Genomic DNA, 19,212 nt, shown 5'->3' with positions numbered 1-19,212 from the left:
CACACAAGCGCACCTGTGGGTGTAGCCCCCGAGCCCCTAGGCGATTCAGATAGAATTGTCTTGGTTTTTTTTCATGTAGCTAGTAGGGGGATTTTTGTTTCGACGGCGGGTGCATGCAAGCGCACCCATGGGTGTAGCCCCCAAGCCTACATCTGACTAGTGAGATGGTTGGAGGCTGAGCATCTTGGTATTCTTTCTTAGGGCCGTAGACTATCGTTCGGGGTGTTCGCCCATGTTTGTCCTGCTCGCGACCTGTGCGGTCGGTTGATTTCTTGAGTCGGTGTCAGGCGACCTGAGCCCCTGAGCCCCATTGGGCTTGGAAGGGGTTGGTCTAGTTCCATGTGTTACCCTGTCTATGGTTTCCACAACTAGAGGGGCTAAGCTAACGTTGCTTGCCTCGATGGCTCAAGCGACGCGCTCGGTGAGCTCGCTAACGGGCATGTTCGAGTGGAATCCGGGTCCGTCATTTATGACGGGGTCGGTATAGCCCTCATGTGGCATTCCACTACTCCTTAACCCACATCTCGATAGATGTCCGGGTCATTCCGAAGACTGACCCAAGTGGCCCGCTAGCCTCCCCCTGATGGATATTCTGTGGGGTTGGCTCGAGGTTAGGATCGAACAAGAAGGTCGAGATGACCCTGTCTGCTTCAGAGCAGAGTGGGCAAGGGCCGCTAGGGCTCATCTGTGTTTTCTCCCCTAGCTCTGTTTGATGTGAGGTGGCCTCAAGCCCTTTGTGGACTGGCCTTCAAACCCTGGTCAGTCATTGCTCATGTTGAATGAGGCAACTTCTGCTTCGTGACACAACACGAAGTGTTGTGATGCATTTAACTGCATATGCGATGCTTCGAATGTATGGGATGAATGAATGAATGTGTGAATGCATGTATGAGAATGGATGAATGAATGATCATGCATCAGAAAAAATAAAGTGAGAGGGATCGGTAGAGTTACCTTGCTGACCCGAGTGACAGGCTTGAGGAGTTTTTATCGGATATGTCCGAATGGGGTCCATGCTTGTCGTTCATGACAAAGTCAGTCGTGGCCCACATGGGGCGTCCCTCTGCTCCTTACCTATCCCTCGGTATTCACCTGAGCCATCCGATCGACTCAGGAAGCATGTTGGTCTCTCTTTGTCAGAGATCCCATTGTTGGGCCCTTCCAAGTCTTGCCTGGGAAGGCAGAGAGCCGCCTATGCACAGTTGTTCCTTGTTTCCCATGCCTAGTGTGTGGTAGTGGTGGGCCATGCCTAGGCCACGTCCTATCTAACCAGGTGCCGTCTCGTCGAGCAGTGTGCATCCCATCAGTCAGGACGTGTCCCACCGCATCCCATCCACATTGAATGGGGGAAGGGAGAGGGTTTTTTGCCCCAATCCTTCACCTTTCCCCAACTGCTGCACCTCCTCTTTAAATAGGGGAAGGGAGAGGGCTTCTGTCCTGTTCCTTCATCTATTCCTCATCTACCGACTCTCCTCCTCCTTCCTTCTTGCCAAGAGCGTTCGTGTGCCATGGCGGTTCCTAGGAGAAAAAGGGGAGAGCGATGGAGAGGAGAAACTCATAGATCCGTTCATGAATCTGGTGCATAATGTCGAGCTGGAGGTCATCTTGCGTGAGCGAGTTGGTGCGGGCCACCTTCATCGAGAAGGGGGTGCTGCCGCCAAAGGAGGTGGAGCACTGGAGGGCTCCTGCGGGGGAGGATTTCCCATGACCTCAAGCCAGCGAGGTTGTCTCCTTCCTCGCCTTCCATGAGTGCGGGTTAGGATACCCCACGCACTGGTTCTTGCGAGGACTCCTCAATGAGTGGGGCCTAGAGCTACGACACCTCAATCCGACTGGGGTGCTATACATCGTTGGATTCGTCACCGTGTACGAGGCCTTCCTTGGGATGGAGCTGCACGTGGACTTCTTCCAGTGAATCTTCACTAACTGAGCTTTGTCAGAGGGGAAGCCAGCTAGGACCACGCCGATTAGTGGCTTTGCCCTGCAGAAGAAGCTAAGCTCATCGGGCTTGTACCCCGCGTACACCCCCTACAATTCCAATTAGGGGTGGCACAGGGAATGGTTCTACATCAGGAACCCAGCGAAGGTGCCATTCCCGCCTTTCATCGGTAGGAGGCCGGAGAGGTAGGAGAGCTAGTCGTGGGGCCCCGCCAGTAGGCAGAACAAGAAGCTGGAGATTATCGGGGTGGAGCTCCAGAAGTTGATGCAGCACGACTTTGACGGGGTACGGGTGTTCAACACCTTCTTTTGCCATTTGGTCACCCCATTGGCAGAAAGGACATGGCCGATGTGGATGTACACTAGCTCAATGGACCTCGACCACGCGTCACTGGAAGAGTTGGTGACGGACAAGGTCTGGAGTCGACTTGATCAGGTGTTGCAACAGAGGTCCAAAGAGACCCTTGATGGAAAGCCTAGACCTCTTCACGCTGCAAAGCTATCCAATCTGGTATGCTCCCCTCTTCTTACTCCATGTTCTTTTCCCCTTTTGCTCTCCTATATCTTGACTTCGAGTCATCCGTTTTGTAGGGACTCGAAGTTTACAAGTCCTGGCCGCATCTTCCGAAGGGGCCAGAGGGCGTGGCTCGGCAAGCCGCCCCGAAGGAGGTGGTGGTTGAGAAGAAGAAGAAGAGAGCTAAGAAGGCTCAATGGAAACATGGGAAGGATATGGAGATCACCCGGCATGTGCGGGCCGGGGAAAATAGGAGCGACGTCGAGGCGGAGCTCGAGTCGGAGGATCCCATGGAGATGGGTGACGATGTGATCTCCTCTAAGGACGAGGGGGGCCAGGAGGTAGCCATGACCTCAGTGGAGCGTCATGAGCCTATAGCTGCATCCACCGCCGGCGGGTGAGAGGCAGAGAGGCGCGGTGATGTTCTCGTGCCAAGGAAGCACACTGCGAGCTCAGACGCTGTCGACGAGCGGGAAGCAAAGCGGACACGATTGCCGTGCCCTTCGGAGGCATCGCCGACCTTGTCCCCACCTGCTCTGGGTGTGCTAGAGCAGGCCAGGTGGTTGGAGGAGTGGGCTTACACCCATGGATCTTCGGGGCCAGTGCCAGCGCGTGACCCGCAACCGGGGGATGCCCCACCAGCTACTACGGTCGATGTGCCTTAAGCCGGTGGTCGCGGTGACCTATGACCGAGTGGGAGCCGGTCGGGTTGACTCCCCCCGGTCGAAGTGAGGGGGCGTGGGTCATGGCCTATGAGCGATCCTCGCTCGGTGGGCCCATTGCCTGTGGGTCAAGGCTTCAGAGCCCTGCCGCTTACATCCCGGTATGCTTTCTTCGTTTCTTTTCGATCTCATAGTTTGAGTTTTTTGGAGTGCGACTGACCTATACTTTTTCGACAGTGGCCAAATGTTGCCGAGGTTGAGCATCACCCTGCCTCCTGTGCAGGAGGAGTCGAGGCCCACCTTGCATCGCGTCACGACGAGTGGCAAGGACAGCAGGGTGGTGGTGGTGTGACCTTCCCTTCTGAGGGCGGCACCTACTAGTCAATCGCGAGTATGGTGGCAGCGGTGACGATGATGTTGGTAGCGATCCTGGTGGTGATGGCGGAGGCCATGTCAGAGGTGACCCTTGTGACCCCTCCTACATCAGTTGTGGTGGAAGAAGGGAGGGAGACCAGGCTCCCTGCCTCGTCGGTCAAAGGGCTACATGGCTCGCCCTCCCGGTCGGAGCTAGAGGTGTTGGGGGGAGACGCGACCAGGCCGAAGGCGGAACATCCATCGGCAGGCCATGAAATTGAGATAGTGGAGGTCTCCTCCGATGGTGAAGCAGGTGATAGGGTGGTGCCGGCGGTTCCTTCATAGGAGCTGGTGGTGGTCCGATCATCGGCTAGGCCTTCTAGCGGGCTAGGGGCTACTAACCTGGTGTGGCCCTACCCCGAGGACCCAAGGAAGGTTCGGTTTGTCCTTTGGGATGAGCAGGAGGATCAACTTTGGGATGTGCTTGGGGGAGAGGACTTGCCATGGAGTCCGACCTCGCCCAAACCAGGGTGAAGCTTGAGGAGGCCCTAGAGCGGGTCAAGTCCGTCTAGTAGGCGATTACTGTCGACCTGCCCTACATCATAGAGGTAGGTTTTTTGCGTTCATCCATGGCTCCTTGGTCTTCCACTAGTTATCTCAGCGTGTTTGCCTCTTGTGTTGTAGGGCTTGGAGGAGATGTCGAGCCGCAAGCCTTGCTTCCTCCGATAGGAGCATGACTGGGAGGCCGTGATGTCATGGTGGGTCATCGAGCTTGAGCACGAGCTAGAGTCCACCCACCGTGAGTCTCAAGGCTAGATGGCTGAGGCGACGGAGGCGCGGGTGGTGGAGCTACTTGTGGCGGAGCGGGCGACTACCGCTGAGTGGGGTCTTGAGGCGGTGAAGGTCCGCCAGGCAGAGATGGAGGCAGTTCTCCAGAAGTCCTTGGTAGAGACTGAGGCAGCGCTCTAGGGTTCCCTGGAGGCCCTAGAGTTAAAGCGGAAGGCCCTAGAGTCAGAGCGAAAGGCCTAGTCAGAGGTCGACCAGGAAGTGCTCACGCTCTAAGGCTAGGTGCTCGGGACGATGGAGGTGAACGCTCGACTACGTGAGCAGGTGACTCGGTAGGAGGAAGGGCTTTCCATCCTCGAGAACACCTGCCTTGGTATGTACCTTTTCTGCTTTTGGTTGATGTCTTGGTTTTTTTCCTTGAGCCTGCTTCTGACCTCGTCATCCTTCTTCTAGAGCTAGGCTGAAAGGTTGGTTCTCTATAGCAGGTCCTAGAGATGGCTAGGGCGACGATTGGCCAAAATATAGAGGCGTTGGCTGAGTCCCTTGAAGAGTGACGTGCTCTTGAGAGGGAGCTTGACCAGCTTTGCAACGTCACCCAGGTCATCATCTCGGAGCTCTTCAGGTCGGCACCAAGCACTAGTGCGCCCACCATCCGACTAGCGGAGGTCCTGGATGAAGTGCGGGCACTCATCACCGACGGGATGTTCTATGGGACGTCAAGGGTGCTAACTTTGGTGGCGACACACCACCCAGACTTGGACTTCATCGCCATCTGCAGCAGGTATGCCGACGGCTGGGGCCCGGAGGCCATCCATGCGCTCGGGGAAAGCTTGCTGCCACACACATAGTTGGTGGCCGAGCAAGTCTTCGCGCAGTGGGTGATGGACACCCGCTGCACGAATGTAGCCAAAGGCGTGCGTGAAGAAGTCGTCCAGCCTATGGATGGAGCGGAGCCTGGGTTGGAAGCGATCGTCGCCCCGCCTCTAACCAAGCTGAGCATCGTGCAGTCGGAGAGTCAGCAACCCCTACCTTCACCGGTCGCACCATCAGCCGATGCCACTAGGCAGCCATAGTGGGAATTAGAGTAGTTTAGCAGATGTAAAAGTTAAGTTCGTGGGGGAGCCCCTGTGTGAACAGTTCATATTCATGAATACATCCGTTTTGTTTTGTGATGAATCACTTTGTTTGGGGAAGCTTGTCCCATCCGTTCCTTATTTTTACCCTAGCATAACTTTGTTTTTATTCTTTCTTTTTTCACACCTGCCTATTTGAATCATAGGCTGCAACATTAAGAACCCAGGCATGGGCCATGAGGTTCAGCTGCGCATAACCATAGGTAGTGGCGGGGTGCGATCAGTCAGAATGTTTAAAGCAAAGTCACATAAGGTAATTAAAGGAACAGACTACCCTTTCGTTTGGGTAGAAAAGCATTTACCATATGATTGTAAAAAAGAAAAAGGGAGGTGGTATCACACCCTTGCGGAGCCCTCGAGTGACCCGGGCTGAGAGTGTTTAGGTTGGGGTGCTTGTAGGAGCAAACGTTAAGTGAAACAAAGCGATAAGATAGAATTTTTAGGGGAAGAAATGACATAACTGTTCAATGTTACAAGTGTTGGTGAGAACATTGCCGTTGTCGTCCTTCAGTCAGTAGGCGCCCGGTCGGATTACTTCGGTCACTATGTAGGGTCCTTCCCAAGGCGGAGAGAGTTTGTGCTTCTCCTTGGTCGATTGGGTCCTTCGAAGCATGAGGTCTCCGACCTTGAGGATCCTTCCTCTGATTTTCCTCTCGTGGTACCTACAGAGAGTCTGCTGGTACCAAGCAGAGTGGATGATGGTCATCTCATGGGCCTCCTCAAGCAGGTCAACGGCGTCTTGCTGAGCCTCCATGGCTTAGTCATGGTCGAAGGCCTTCACTCTTAGGGTGCCATGGTCGAGGTCGAAGGGCAACACTGCTTTAGCTCTGTAGGCCAGGAAGAAGGGTGTGAACCCTATGGATCGGTTTGGGGTTGTTCTTAGACTCTAGAGGATCACGGGGACCTCTGCAACCCATCGTCTAGTGTACTTGTTCAGTTGGTCGAAGATGCGCGGCTTGAGTCCTTGGAGGACCATGCCATTGGTCCGCTCGACCTAACCGTTAGTACGTGGATGTCCGACCGAGGCCTAGTCGATCCTGATGTCGTATCCATCACTGAAGTCCAAGAACTTCTTGTCGGTGAAGTTAGTTCCATGGTCTATGATGATATAGTTAGGAACATCGAACCGGTAGATGATGTCGAGGAAGAATTTGATCACCTCTTCCGAGCGAATGTTGGTGATGGGCTTGGCCTCTATCCAATTGGTGAATTTGTCTATCACTACGAGTAGATGAGTGAAGCCGCCCGATCCCTTTTGAGGTGTCCTACCATGTCAAGGCCCTAGACCATGAATGGCTAGGTGATGGGGATGGTTTGAAGCTCTTGTGCCGACAAATGGGTCTGCCGAGCATAGAACTGGCATCCTTCACACCTACGGATGACCTCCTCTGCATCTCATAGCGCGATGGACCAGTAAAAACCTTGCCAAAAGGCTTTTTCGGCCAGTGACCTCAGGGCCACGTGATGTTCATAGATTTCATCATGGACCTCGAGGAGGAGCTGCTTCCCTTGGTTGGTAGGGATGCACTTCATGAATATCCCCGATGGACTTCATATATAAAGTTCACCACCAAGCGCGATGAAGGTCTTGGCACATCGAGCGATCCATCGAGCTTCAGTCCTCTCAGGCAGGAGAACCTCCTCGAGGAGGTAGGCAAGTAGCGGTGCTCGCTAGTCGGTTTGATCGAGTGCCAACATGGTGACACAGAGGTACTAGGGTCAGAGCACTGAGTCGACATCGAGGTGTGTCTGGATGGGACCATCTAGGATGCGGGCGGATGGCTTGTGGAGGTCGTTGATGAAGACCCCGTTCAGAGATGAATCCCACCTGGTAGCCAATTTTGCAAGAAAATCGACAGCATCATTGTCCTTTCGGGGGACATGATGTAGCTTGATCCCCCTAGAATTTGTCCTCAAGCATGCACACCTCCTGGCAGTATGCTGCCATGAGGGGGCTTTTGCAAGAGGACTCCTTCATAACCTAGTTGATGACCAGCTCTGAGTCGTCGTGAATGTAGAGTCGCGTGGCGTCGAGCTTGATGGTGATTCGCAGTCCGTTGATTAGGGCCTCGTACTTCATGGGGTTGTTTGAGGCTAAAAAGTGGAGGCGGATGGTGTAGTAGAGCCTACTCCCATCCGAGGAGATTAGAACCACTCCAGCCCCTAAGCTGGGCGCCATTATGGACCTGTCGAAGTACATCGTCCAGTACTCATGGGTGACATCCGGGGTCAGAAGCTGGACCTCTATCCATTCGGCGACAAAGTCTACGAGAGCCTAAGATTTAATAGCGGTACGGGGAATGTACCTAATGTCGTGGCCCATGAGTTCGAGTGCCCACTTGGAGATCCATCCTATGACATCATGGTTGCGGACAATGTCTCTGAGCGGGTATGAAGTGACGACCGCGACTTCATGGTCGGTGAAGTAGTGCAGGAGCTTTCAAGTCTCCATCATCATGGTGTATAGGAGTTTCTGTACCTAGGGGTACCAGACCTTGGGGTCGGTAAGTACCTCCTCGATGAAGTATACAGGTAGCTGGACCTTAAGGTGGTGTCCTAGCTCCTCCCTTTCGATGACTAGGGCTACGCTAACCATGTGGTTGCTTGCCGTGATGTAGAGGAGGAGGGGTTCCCCCCATTCAGGAGCGACGAGGATTGGGGCTGACGTCAATGACACTTTGAGGCTCTACAAAGCCTGCTGTGCTTCCTCAATCCAAGCGAACATGTTTGTCCTTTTGAGTAGCTTGTAGAGGGGCATCCCCTGTTTGTCGAGCTAGGAGTTTAATCGGCTCAGGGCGGCCAAACAGCCGATGAGCCTCTATACGCCTTTGACGTTGCATATAGGGCCCATGTTGGAGATGGTCATGATTTTTTTGGGGTTGGCCTCGATGCCACATTCGGACATGATGTATCCAAGCAGCTTTCCCTTTGGAACCTCAAAAACACATTTTTCAGGATTCAATTTGATGTTGAACCTTTGGAGGTTCACGAACGTCACGGCTAAGTTTGCGATCAGGTCACAAGCTTGAGTCGTTTTGACCACTATGTCATCAACATAGATGACGATTGTTGGTTTTGGCCGCTCAGCTTGATCAGGCTGATCGAGCGGGTTGATTTGATCGACGAAGCATTGCGACATGCACCTTTGGTAGGTGGCACCAGTGTTCTCCAGACCAAAGGGCATGGTTGCATAACAGTATGAACCATACAGGGTGATGAACGAGATTATGAGCTGATCAGACTCTTTCATCACGATCTAGTGATAGCCTGAGTAGGCATCTAGAAAGGAGAGGATCTCGCATCCCAAGGTGGAGTCGACTATCTGGTCTATGCGCGGCAAAGGAAAGTGATCCTTTGGACATGCTTTGTTGAGGCCAGTATAATCAACGCATATTCTCTATTTCCCCGTCTTCTTTTTAATAAGAATAGGATTGGCAAGCCAGTCAGAGTGGAATACCTCTCTGATGAAGCTAGCTGCTAGGAGTTTGGTGACCTCCTCGCCTATGGCCCTACACCTCTCGTCGTCAAAGCGACATAGGTGTTGCTTGGTGGGCTTTGAGCCTAGGATGAGGTGTAGTGCGTGCTCGGCGACCTCCCATGGTATGCCTGGCATATCGAAAGGTTTCCATGCGAAGACATCATGATTGGCACGTAGAAAGTTGGTGAGCTCGCATTCCTATTTGGTCGGGAGCTAGGTCCCGATCCGCACCATCTTGTTAGGGTTAGCGGGGTTGATCCCCATCGCCTTAGTTTCCTCGAGTAGGCTAAAGGCAGTCGAAGAGGTTGGCTTGTTGCAATCCAGGCTACTAGGGTCGGCAACTCCCATAGCCGTGGGAGCTCAGACAAGTTGATGATGGTAGTGGTGAGCTTGTAATGCTCATGGTCGCACGTGAAGGCGTGCGAGAAGTTGCTACCCATAGTGATGACGTCGTTCGGTCCTGGCATCTTCAACTTTAGGTAGGTGTAGGTGGGGACCGCCATGAACTTGGCGTAGCATGGCCACCCCAAGATGGTGTGGTAAGACCCTAGGAAGTCCACCACCTCGAAGGTAAGCACCTATGAGCAAAAAGTTGGCTCGGTTGCCAAATGTGATGGGCAGGTCAATCTGCCCGAGCGGGTATGCCTGCGCTTCTAGGATTATGCCATGGAAGGGAGAGCTCGCCAAACGGAGCTTCGACTAGGAAATGCACATGGCGTCGAGGGTGTCAACATAGAGGATGTTGAGGCCACTGCCTCCTTCCATCAGCACCTTGGTGAGGCACTTCTTGCTGACGATGGGGTCAACGACTAGCGGGTAGCATCCCGGTCAGGCGATGTGGGATGGATGGTCCCTTTGATCAAAAGTGATTGGTGATTCTAACCAACAGAGGAAGGAGGGGACTGCTATCTCGGCGACACATGCCTCTCGGTAGCGCACTTTGTGCTGGTGCTTGGAGTAGATAGCGTCGGATCCCCCGAAGATCATGATGCATTCCTTAGGGTCGGGAAAGCTATCCCCATCCTTACCCGTTGTGCCTCCTTTCTTGGCTGCTGCCTCCTTGCCCTTATCTTCTTTCGGCCCACTAGCCTATCGCAGGAAGCGCTTGAGGAGCTCACAGTCCTTGTAGAGGTGCTTGACGGGTAGGCATGGTTGGTGTTGGGGCTATCCATGAGCTTGTTGAAGTGGCCAGGCAGACCCTACTGGGGATGCTTGCCCGCGTGATCGACCACGGCAACCAACATGGAGTTGGCCAGTCGGTGTCGATCCTTCTTGTTCTTTTTGCCCCTCTACATGGAGGGGCCCTCGTCTTGATCCTCGTGCTTGGCCTTGCCCTTGTCCTGGCCTCCGTTGAGGACCACTCCGACCACCTCCTCGTCGGAGGTGTGGTTCGTGGCAACATCGAGCAGGTCGTGGGTGGTACGGGGCTTTAGGCAGCCAAGCTTGTGGATCAGGGACTCATAAGTTGTCCTAGAGAGGAATGCGCTGATGACGTCCATGTCGATGACATCAGGAAGGGAGTTGCACCACTTTAAGAACCTACGGATGTAGTCCTGTAGGGACTCGTTGGGCTCCTGCTGGCAGCTCTTGAGGTTCCAGGAGTTCCCTAGGTGGACATGCGTCCCCTAGAAATTCTCAACGAAGGTCCTCTTGAGGTTCACCCAATCACGGATGTTGTCGCACGAAAGAAATTCGAGCCATGCTCGAACATGTTCCGCCATGCAAATGGGGAGGTACTGAATGATGAAGTGGTTATCATCCACCCCGCCGGCTCGATAGGTGAGCTAGAAGTCCTCGAGCCATATACCGGGGTTCGTCTCCCCGGTATACTTGGCGATGTTGGTAGGCGGTCAGAAGCGCTGCGGAAATGGCTCTCTCTGGATGCATCGGCTAAAGGCTTGTGGTCCTAGGCCATTCGGGCTAGGACTCTAGGCATTGGGTCGGCGACCACGCCTAGGGTGTGTCTCGCCGGTCCCATTGATGGTCCGGTCGGAGCCCATGCTGCCTACTCTCACCATCGCCCGATGGACGTCATCGTCATGCCAGGCCTGACGTCGGTTGTTGATGATGCTACGAGTGTCTCGATTTGGCCTGAGGTGTTCGAGCACAGGTGACCGGTGTAGAGCGAGCATTGGGCCTGGTTGTGGCATAGCTGTGGCCTCCTATTACGTGCCCGGCGGCTGTAGCAGCAAGTGGATGGAGCGATGTGTCTGGTGCGTCCCCGCTCCCCTAGTGGGTAGTGAGGCCACGAGTCAGTGTCGCGACGCGGAGCTCTCCACCTGTTGAATGGCGGCGGTCTCCACTAGCGCCCAGAGGTTTCGATGGACTGCCTACTCCTGTGGGTCGATGGGCTCAGGAAGGCCGCGCAGAAGCATCGCCGCCACGGTGATGTTCTGACCAGCCCGAGTGAACTATGGGGGATCGTTCCCCCCATAGATGATGTTGCACTGAACGTAGAGGGCGTGACCCTAGGAGCTGCTCACCAGGTTACGCACATAGGGCACATCATGGTGTGCTGAGCGTGCCAGCATAGGTGGCTGCTGGTTCTACCACCTTTGTCGTAGCTCCTCGCCATGCTCCTGGGCACACGCGAGGGCATCCGCGCGAGGGTCCTGAGGGGTGTGGGTTTGAAGAGACTCCACCACCACCAGTGGCTGTCCTAGAGCATCTACCATAGTGTACTTGTGGGATAGAGGGTGGCTAGATGCCATGACATCACCGATGCTAGAGCCGTCGCTCTCAACATCATCATCCATGAGGTCGTGAAAAGAGGCGGGAGCATAGCTCGCCATCCCCACAAATTTGGGTGGAGGAGGGGGTGGCGCCAGCATCTTTTGGAGCCCCCATGCATACCCATCCACGGGGGATGCGAGGCCATAGGAGAACCGGTCGCACGACGGTCGCGGCAGGAACAATGGGGTCCCTCCGAAGAATTGGTGGAAAATAGTAAATAGTGAGTAAATAGCAGTATGTACATTACTCACAGTGGGGTTTGAGCCTAGCATAGGCTCGGAGTGAAGTATAGGCGCCTTGTCATCGAGGTCGCCAGGAGTTCCAGAGCCGACAGAGGGGGCTCCTCCAACGGGCGCCGGAACAAGTGCCTTCTTGCGAAGCCGAAGCACGCTGAGTTGGTCGGCGACGAAGTCCAAGCTTCCAAAGAGGAAGGCCTGGGATAGCTCGAAGATGGGTGGAACCCACATCCCAACTGGTGGAAGTGTGGAAAACTCCAGTGAGCTGAAGCGAGTCATATTGCTTGAGCCTGCCATGGCGAAGGTGGCGGAAAGGTTGGCCATCCGATGACCAAAAGCATGAACGTACGGCGTCTTCCCCACGGACGACACCAACTATCGGTGCAGAAAGTGACCAACACATAAATATTTGTAGTTTTACCATACGTTGTGATCAGATGTGGCCTAGCATTCAATGACACAGGGTTTATACTGGTTTAGGCAACGTGCCCTACGTCCAGTTTGAGTCGGTCGGTGACTTTATTCCTAAGCCTGGGTGCTCGAAGTTTGCTGTGGGGTTACAAATGGAAGGGGGTAAGATGGGGGGCGCAAGCGGTCCGATTAGACTCTAGACTAAAGGGCCTAGAGTGACAGGAGCTCCTGCGTGCGCTAAGTATTTGAGCATGTGCTCTGTTGGAATCCTTGGTCGTTTGGATCATCTTGATCGTGTTGATCGTGTGTGTTCGAATCATCTAAGAGTCATTCAATCATTCTTCTTTTAGAGAGAGTGCATCCTCTTTTGTAGATGAAGGGGATGACTTTACAAGAGAGAGTGTGAGAGAAAGAGTGTGTGTGTGCTACCTAGTCTTGTTGCCCATGCCGTCGGCTACAAGGCAGTTTGTCGGCGCCCACAACACTGTTGATGTCCGAATGCATGTGATAGGCTCCATCGTGATCTCCTGGTATGGCCGATGTCGGCGCCTACCATACTATAGGATAAATGTCGGCGTCCACAATACTATTGGTGATCTAACATGTCTAGAAGGTTGTGGTGCATCCTTCTGACACGGGCTGATAGTACTGTCCTGCAGGTGCACAGGGTACGATCCCTGATATTGCGGTTGACTAGAGTGCCCTGCCTTACTTGCTCTATCCGTTTCCTAGGTCTTCACCGAATGGGCGTTCCTGGTCGGTCGTTCCCCAGTCGGCTCTGGCCTCCCGGTCAGAGAAGAGCTATAAGAAAAGGTTTGGTGTACTCCTGATCAGAGAAGCGAGTCAGAGTCAAAGGTGAGTGTCATCCCTTATCGGCTAGGCCTTCCAGTCGGAGAGGTGGGTTAGAGTTGGAAGCGATGGAAGCAAGTGCCATTCCTCCTTGGCCAGGCCTTTCGGTTGGAGAGGCGGCTGGAGTTGGAAGCGAGTGCCGAAGTCGGCGGTGAGCTGGCCAGGCCTTCAAGTCAAAGAGGCAGGCCAGAGTTGGAGGTGAGCGTCGGTCCTCCTTGGCCAGGCCTTTTGGTCGGAGAGGCAGACCAGAGTCAAAAGTGAGCGCCGTTCTTCGTCGATCCTCCTTGGCTAGGCCTCCGGTCGGAGAGGCGGATCAGAGTCAGAAGCGAGCGCCATTCTTCATTGGGCGGGCCTTCTGGTCGGAGACTGGATCATCCTCCTGGCCTATCGTTAGGATTTTTGGGCTGACCTAGGAGTTGCACGTTGTTCATAGCGTTGTCTGCTGGGCCAAGCTTTTGCTGGAAAGCAGGTCCTTGAGGGACCCCGGGTTTATGAATCCGACATCATCTTTATGAGATTGGGAGAGAATCCAAGTGCATTACTCGAGTGATTGCATCTAGAGGCACTTGGTGTTTGTGTTTCGCTATGTGATTCGCTTGTTACTCTTGATGGTTGCTGCCACCTAGATGGCTTGGAGCAGCGAGGATCGTCGAGCGGAGGTTGGTGATTGTCTTCGGCTCTGATCATGGTAATTGTGAGGGGTTCTTGACCTTTCTCTGACGGAGAGTCAAAAGGTACTCTAGTAAATTGCTCATGGCTTATGTGATCCTCATCTTGTGTTGGTGAGGGTTTGACAGGTGATGTCAATCAGCTCGTGAACCTCCAAGTGAGTGAATCGCCACAACGAGGATAAGCTTGTCGGCAAGCAAGTGAACCTCGGTAAAAAATTATTGTGTCATGATTTGATTATGAGGTGATTGGTCTTTATTGGTATTCATTCTTATGATTGATTGGTTCATTCCTCGACTTGGCGGTATAACCATCTTTCTTACTTTCTCTTTACATTACCGCAAACTAGTTGTCAAGTTCTTTAGTTTAGCTAGTCGTGAGAGCTTGTAGTTTGGTTAGTGTGGCTCTTTAGTTAGCCTTTGAGAGCACACTAACTTAGTGTAGGGACATAGCCATTGTGTGGATAGAGACTATATAAACTAGAATTATGGTAGGTGGCCTGCATTTTTAGTAGGCTAATGCAACACTCGTTTCGTCTCATATTTGTCTAACAGGTTTGCTAAGTGTTGTTGTAGAAAATTTTAATAGGCTATTCACCCACCTCTAGCCATTAAGACCTTTCACAAGGGCAGCAGGTGCATATAGCATATATTTTATTATATTAATGTTAATTGTTTGCTATGCTATTTAAAACTACTATGTTAGTACCAATTATGATATATGTTTATTCTCTCATTTTGCATAATAGTTTATTCCTTTTATATTTACTTTGTTTTTAAGCACTAATATTCCATCATATTATAGTACTCTTAATGTTTGTTCTAACACATCCATTTATAATTTGAACTAGGATGGGGGATCATCATCCGTAGTACCCCATTCTTGAGGTGCACTACGACAAGGATCACCGAGTCAAGCACCTGTCGGAGCTTCAGGAGGACTTGCTACCTCTTAGACTACGCATGCACCAGCCGCACCGCTGGGACGAGCGATACCGGCCGTACATATAGCATGCCAGCTTCCTTGAGATCGTCTGGGTCTTCAACACTAGGCTACCGATCCTCGACCCTGCACTTCTCACTGCTGCTGTCGATACATATGATTTGATACACGTTTGGTGAAGTATAAAGCATTGATTTGTCTCATTGTTTGAATTAAAAAGGTTCTTGTATTGAATTAAAAACCCACAGGTGGAGGCTAGAGACCCACACCTCTTGCCTTCCTTGCGGTGAGATGACTATCATGATGTAGGATGTGAAGATGATTATGTGTCTGCGGTTGGGAGATCTTCCAGTGACTGGGATCCTTGATAACGATCATTGGATGGACTTGGTGGAGCAGTTCTATGGTAGAAGACCACCCAAGGATGAGGATGCTAAGAGAGCAAAGTAAGAATTTCTACATTCCAAACATTACCATTTTGACACCAGCACATGCAAGTCTTTGGTTGGTCTCTTATATCACAAATATATGTTATGGTCTAAGTCTGTCGTTGATCTACATATTCTCTAAATTATTTTGCTATTTAAATAGAGGGTGTAGTACATAACTTTTATGATGTGTATTGTCTTTATCTAATTTAATGTTTATTTTTGTTCCCTCAGCTCTCATGTAATTGTCCTTCCAAAATTTTAGGAAAACATCCGGTGTTAGTTCAGTCTGGATAACAGAAAACTTCGGGCTCCGCTGTACCCAGACACTCCAGAGCAGGAGATCGAGAGGTATGCTAGGGTGTGGCTATGGAACTTCTTAGGCGCCTTCCTGTTCCCTGATGCATCGGGTAACACCATCAGCTGGGCCTTCCTCAACATACTAAGCCAGCCATGGGAGAATATAGGAGCATACAGCTGGGGCAACGCGGTCCTAGCATGGATCTATCATCAGCTCTGCATTGCCTACCGATGCAGTACAGGAGGTGCCAACCTAAGAGATTGCTCCCACCTACTATAGGTTTGGTGTTGGGAGCGATGGCCAGTCAGGAGGCCCGTTGTTCACAGCTTACCTGTAAGTGCATCGATTTTTTATTTTCCTCAAACTTGATGCCACACTTGTGACTGACTATCCTATTCAATGCAGGCATGGAATCACGTGGACATAGGACCAACTGCTGTGTACGTCTGGCAAGAAGCGAAGGTAGTTAGAGGGAACCCGAAGCGACAGTACAGGCAGTACTCGGACACGCTAGACGTCCTAACATAGCACCAGGTAACGACCACTTTGATACTGCTAGTCAGTGTTGTTGCCTTTTTATTATTCTCAAAACCTAACTATAGTTACCTAACTTTTAGGTGAATTGGTGTCCTTAGTCCAAATTCGAGCTAGAGGGGTACTTGAGTCCTCGCACTGAGGAAGAGTCGGACGAGTGGCTTTTTAATGTGCCACTAATTTTCTTCCATGTGGTTGAGATGCACTACCCTATAAAGGGTGTATAGGCAGTTTGGAAGATTGCAGCCATGCCCACCGCCGTTGTACACAACCAACAAAAAAGTTGTACGGGTGCGATGACTATAACATAATAATTTAGCAGTCATGTGCATACATACAACCACTAATTTACGTTAAACTTGTAGGTATGATCGAAGGAACAGGTACAAGAAGAAGAATTGGGCCGTGACGCACGCGGGGTACATCCACGACTGGGAGAATAGGCAAAGGGTCCTGATCGCCGAGAAGCCACCGCACGACCAACGCAACTTCGATCGCTACCTCCAATGGTTGCATAGGAGTACCTACACACATATGCAGGCCTCCTACACTAACAAGCCGATTAATGAGGACGAAGACGAGGATGACACCGCTGATGCATACGACGAGGCGACAAGGATGAAGACACAGCTTCAGAGAGCCCCGCTACAGAGATACGTGGTAAAAAATTTGAATTTCAATACAACTGCACGTCAGCGTTCCTATGAATTGTAGTGATACGAACTTACCTCGATTGTGTATGCAGGCAACACAGTTGACAAGTCTATCCAATGAAGCAGCCGTGCGACTTCACGAGACCAGAGGGGAGCCGCACATCATTCTACACGTCTTCGTCGATGTACATTTTATTCTCAAAGCCATGACAGTGGTTAAATAGTTCCCATGACTCATTCATCCATGTTTTCTTTTTTTGTAGAAAGTGAAGAGGAGTTGCAAGAAGCTGGCATAGAAGCTCAGCTGCGTGGATACTCCATAGGAGATGCCTTATGACCCGGACCTGTCTAGTTCCTTACGCTCGAGCACTATACCGACACGAGCAGGTTCCTTCGACACGATGGCTGCTGGGATCTCTTATTTTCGTACTCCCGGCAATGCAGGCAAGGGTCCTACAGAGCACGACGTTGAGGAGGATGAGGACGAGGACGAGGAGGACTCTGATGAGATTGGGATGTCTCAGCTTGGTGATGCACCATTTCCTACACAGTTCGACGAACAAGTACTTGAAACAACCATACGCCATATACGTCATAATTACTTAAACATTGTAAGTAACGATGCCTATATTATAATTGCAGGGTCCTAGTTACACTCAGCAGTACCGCTGGGTGTACCGCCAGCGAGACTGTACCGACGTTGGGTTCACCCCTAATGTGTTGCCTTCATGTCCGAAGAGGCAGCGACGTCCGCGGTACCCATATACTCCTGGGTCATAGGAGTTCTTTAGAATGACATGATGCACCTGTACTCGGACACCCATATACGGATGGAACATATAGTATATCGAGTAATGTCGAACTTATGTATTGATGAACTTGTGTCGTAGTTATGACTTCCTGAACTTATGTCGAACAGAGGTATTGTCGAACTTGCGATGAACTTGGGACGTGCACTAATTAGTATTGCTGAACTTTTGTATTGATTGTCTCGTGCACTTAACTTTTCTGCTGACCTATTCATTAAACCGACGCGGCGAAATAACTTGGCTCATGTGAGACATAACAGAAGTGCCTTGTTCCATTTGCTGCTGCTTTGACCGCCGCGCCATGGCTGGGGCGCGTCAGCCTTGCCGCGCCATGATAGGTGGCGCGACATCGACGTACATCGGCCCCGCCACGTCAACGGTCGCTGCGGCCGTTGACAGCCCTATGCCGCGCCGCCATGCATGACGTGACAGCGTGAATTTGCTGTGTCATGCAAACAGGCTCGTCCAAAAATGTTACTTAAAAAAACAGTGTTAGAATTAAAAATAATTTAAAAAAGTGTTAAAAAAAATTCTCACGGGGAAGGTGCGACAACAGTCGGCGTCAGGTTACATTACATGTACAAGTTCCGGGCAAAATGGAGATGCAGACGATGTGCAGAGAGTGGATGCCTGAAGAAAGTCGCCGATGTTGACGATCAGAGCGCCGGGCAGGGGAGGGACGTCCACCCAGCCCCTGCGGTCGAGGAGCACCTGCTGGCCGCCCATGCCGTCCTGCAGGAGGACGGTGACGAAGGTGGCGTCGGCGTGCCTGCTGGTGCCGAGGGTGAGGTGCGGCTCCGGGCACGGCGGGTAGTAGTGGCTCGCCACGTTCAGGCTGTGCGCGCAGCCCATCTCGCGCAGGTGGTCGCTGGCCAGCTCGAGCGACTCCGACAGCAGCTCCAACACCCACAGCGCCAGCTTCGTCGCCGCGTCGCCGTACTCCAGCATCACGTACCTTACAGCCTCGGGCAGCTCCTCAGGCCGCGGCGGGTCCGGCGCCAGCTCGCAGAAGAGGGTGTCGCGCCAATTGGCGGCCGCCGACTGGAAGAGGTCGTAATCGGAGCTGAACCTCACCTTGTGCGCGGTGTCCCTGGTGTAGAAGCGCCGTTTCACCTCCGCTCGCTGCTCGTTGAACCGCCTCACCCCGGCGAGCACGCCGCCCATGAGCTCCCGCGGCACGCCATGGTTGGTCACCTGGAAGAACCCCACGGTCTCGGCCGCGCGCTTCACCCGGGCGGCCACCTCTCCCCGCGGTGCTGCAGCCGCGAGGTCGATGACCGGGATGGTGCCGGCGGCTACGTCGGTGGACGGTGGGGATGAGATCGCCTCCAGGGAGTCTGGGGCGTGGCGGAAGATGGCCGTGACGCCGGCGTCGACGAGCCCCTTCACGCCCGCCTTGGTGTCGTCGAACGCTTGCAGCTCGCGCCGCCGGTCAAAGCCGTCGGAGGCCACACCGGCTGCCGGTTCGGTGGCAGACATCGATGGTGTAGTTGGTGGTGGGGCTCTGCGCGCGACGGGCGAGATAAGATAAGCGGGATGGGATCAGTCATCCATGGGCCATCGATCTCAATCGTGCTGGGCGCCTGGTGGTGGCTGGAGGCGGATGCAAGTATTTCAGGACTTGGGATTTTTTTTCCGAGTCCAAAGGCGATGGCAACCACTGAAGGATATTTTCGCCCGGGCAATGCACGGCTCCATTCCCACGGTCACGCAACTCCAGCGCAGGCACCAGGGACCGTGTAGCGAGCCATGGCAACATCTGGTCATGGTGGACTTCAGAGC

At 52.8% G+C, this 19,212-nt stretch overlaps 2 pseudogenes; one reads left to right on the top strand and one right to left on the bottom strand.

Annotated features, from left to right (window-relative positions):
• Positions 1-19,109, bottom strand: part of LOC136525803 (DIBOA-glucoside dioxygenase BX6-like) — a 45,866-nt pseudogene extending 26,757 nt beyond the window's left edge.
• LOC136528804 (serine/threonine-protein phosphatase 7 long form homolog) lies at positions 14,997-17,449 on the top strand (annotated as a pseudogene).
• Positions 19,110-19,212: the final 103 nt, after the last annotated feature.

The sequence above is a fragment of the Miscanthus floridulus genome, chromosome 19 (genome assembly GCF_019320115.1).
Source record: "Miscanthus floridulus cultivar M001 chromosome 19, ASM1932011v1, whole genome shotgun sequence".
Classification (NCBI taxonomy): Eukaryota; Viridiplantae; Streptophyta; class Magnoliopsida; order Poales; family Poaceae; genus Miscanthus; species Miscanthus floridulus.
This window is presented reverse-complemented; position numbering and strand designations above follow the sequence as displayed.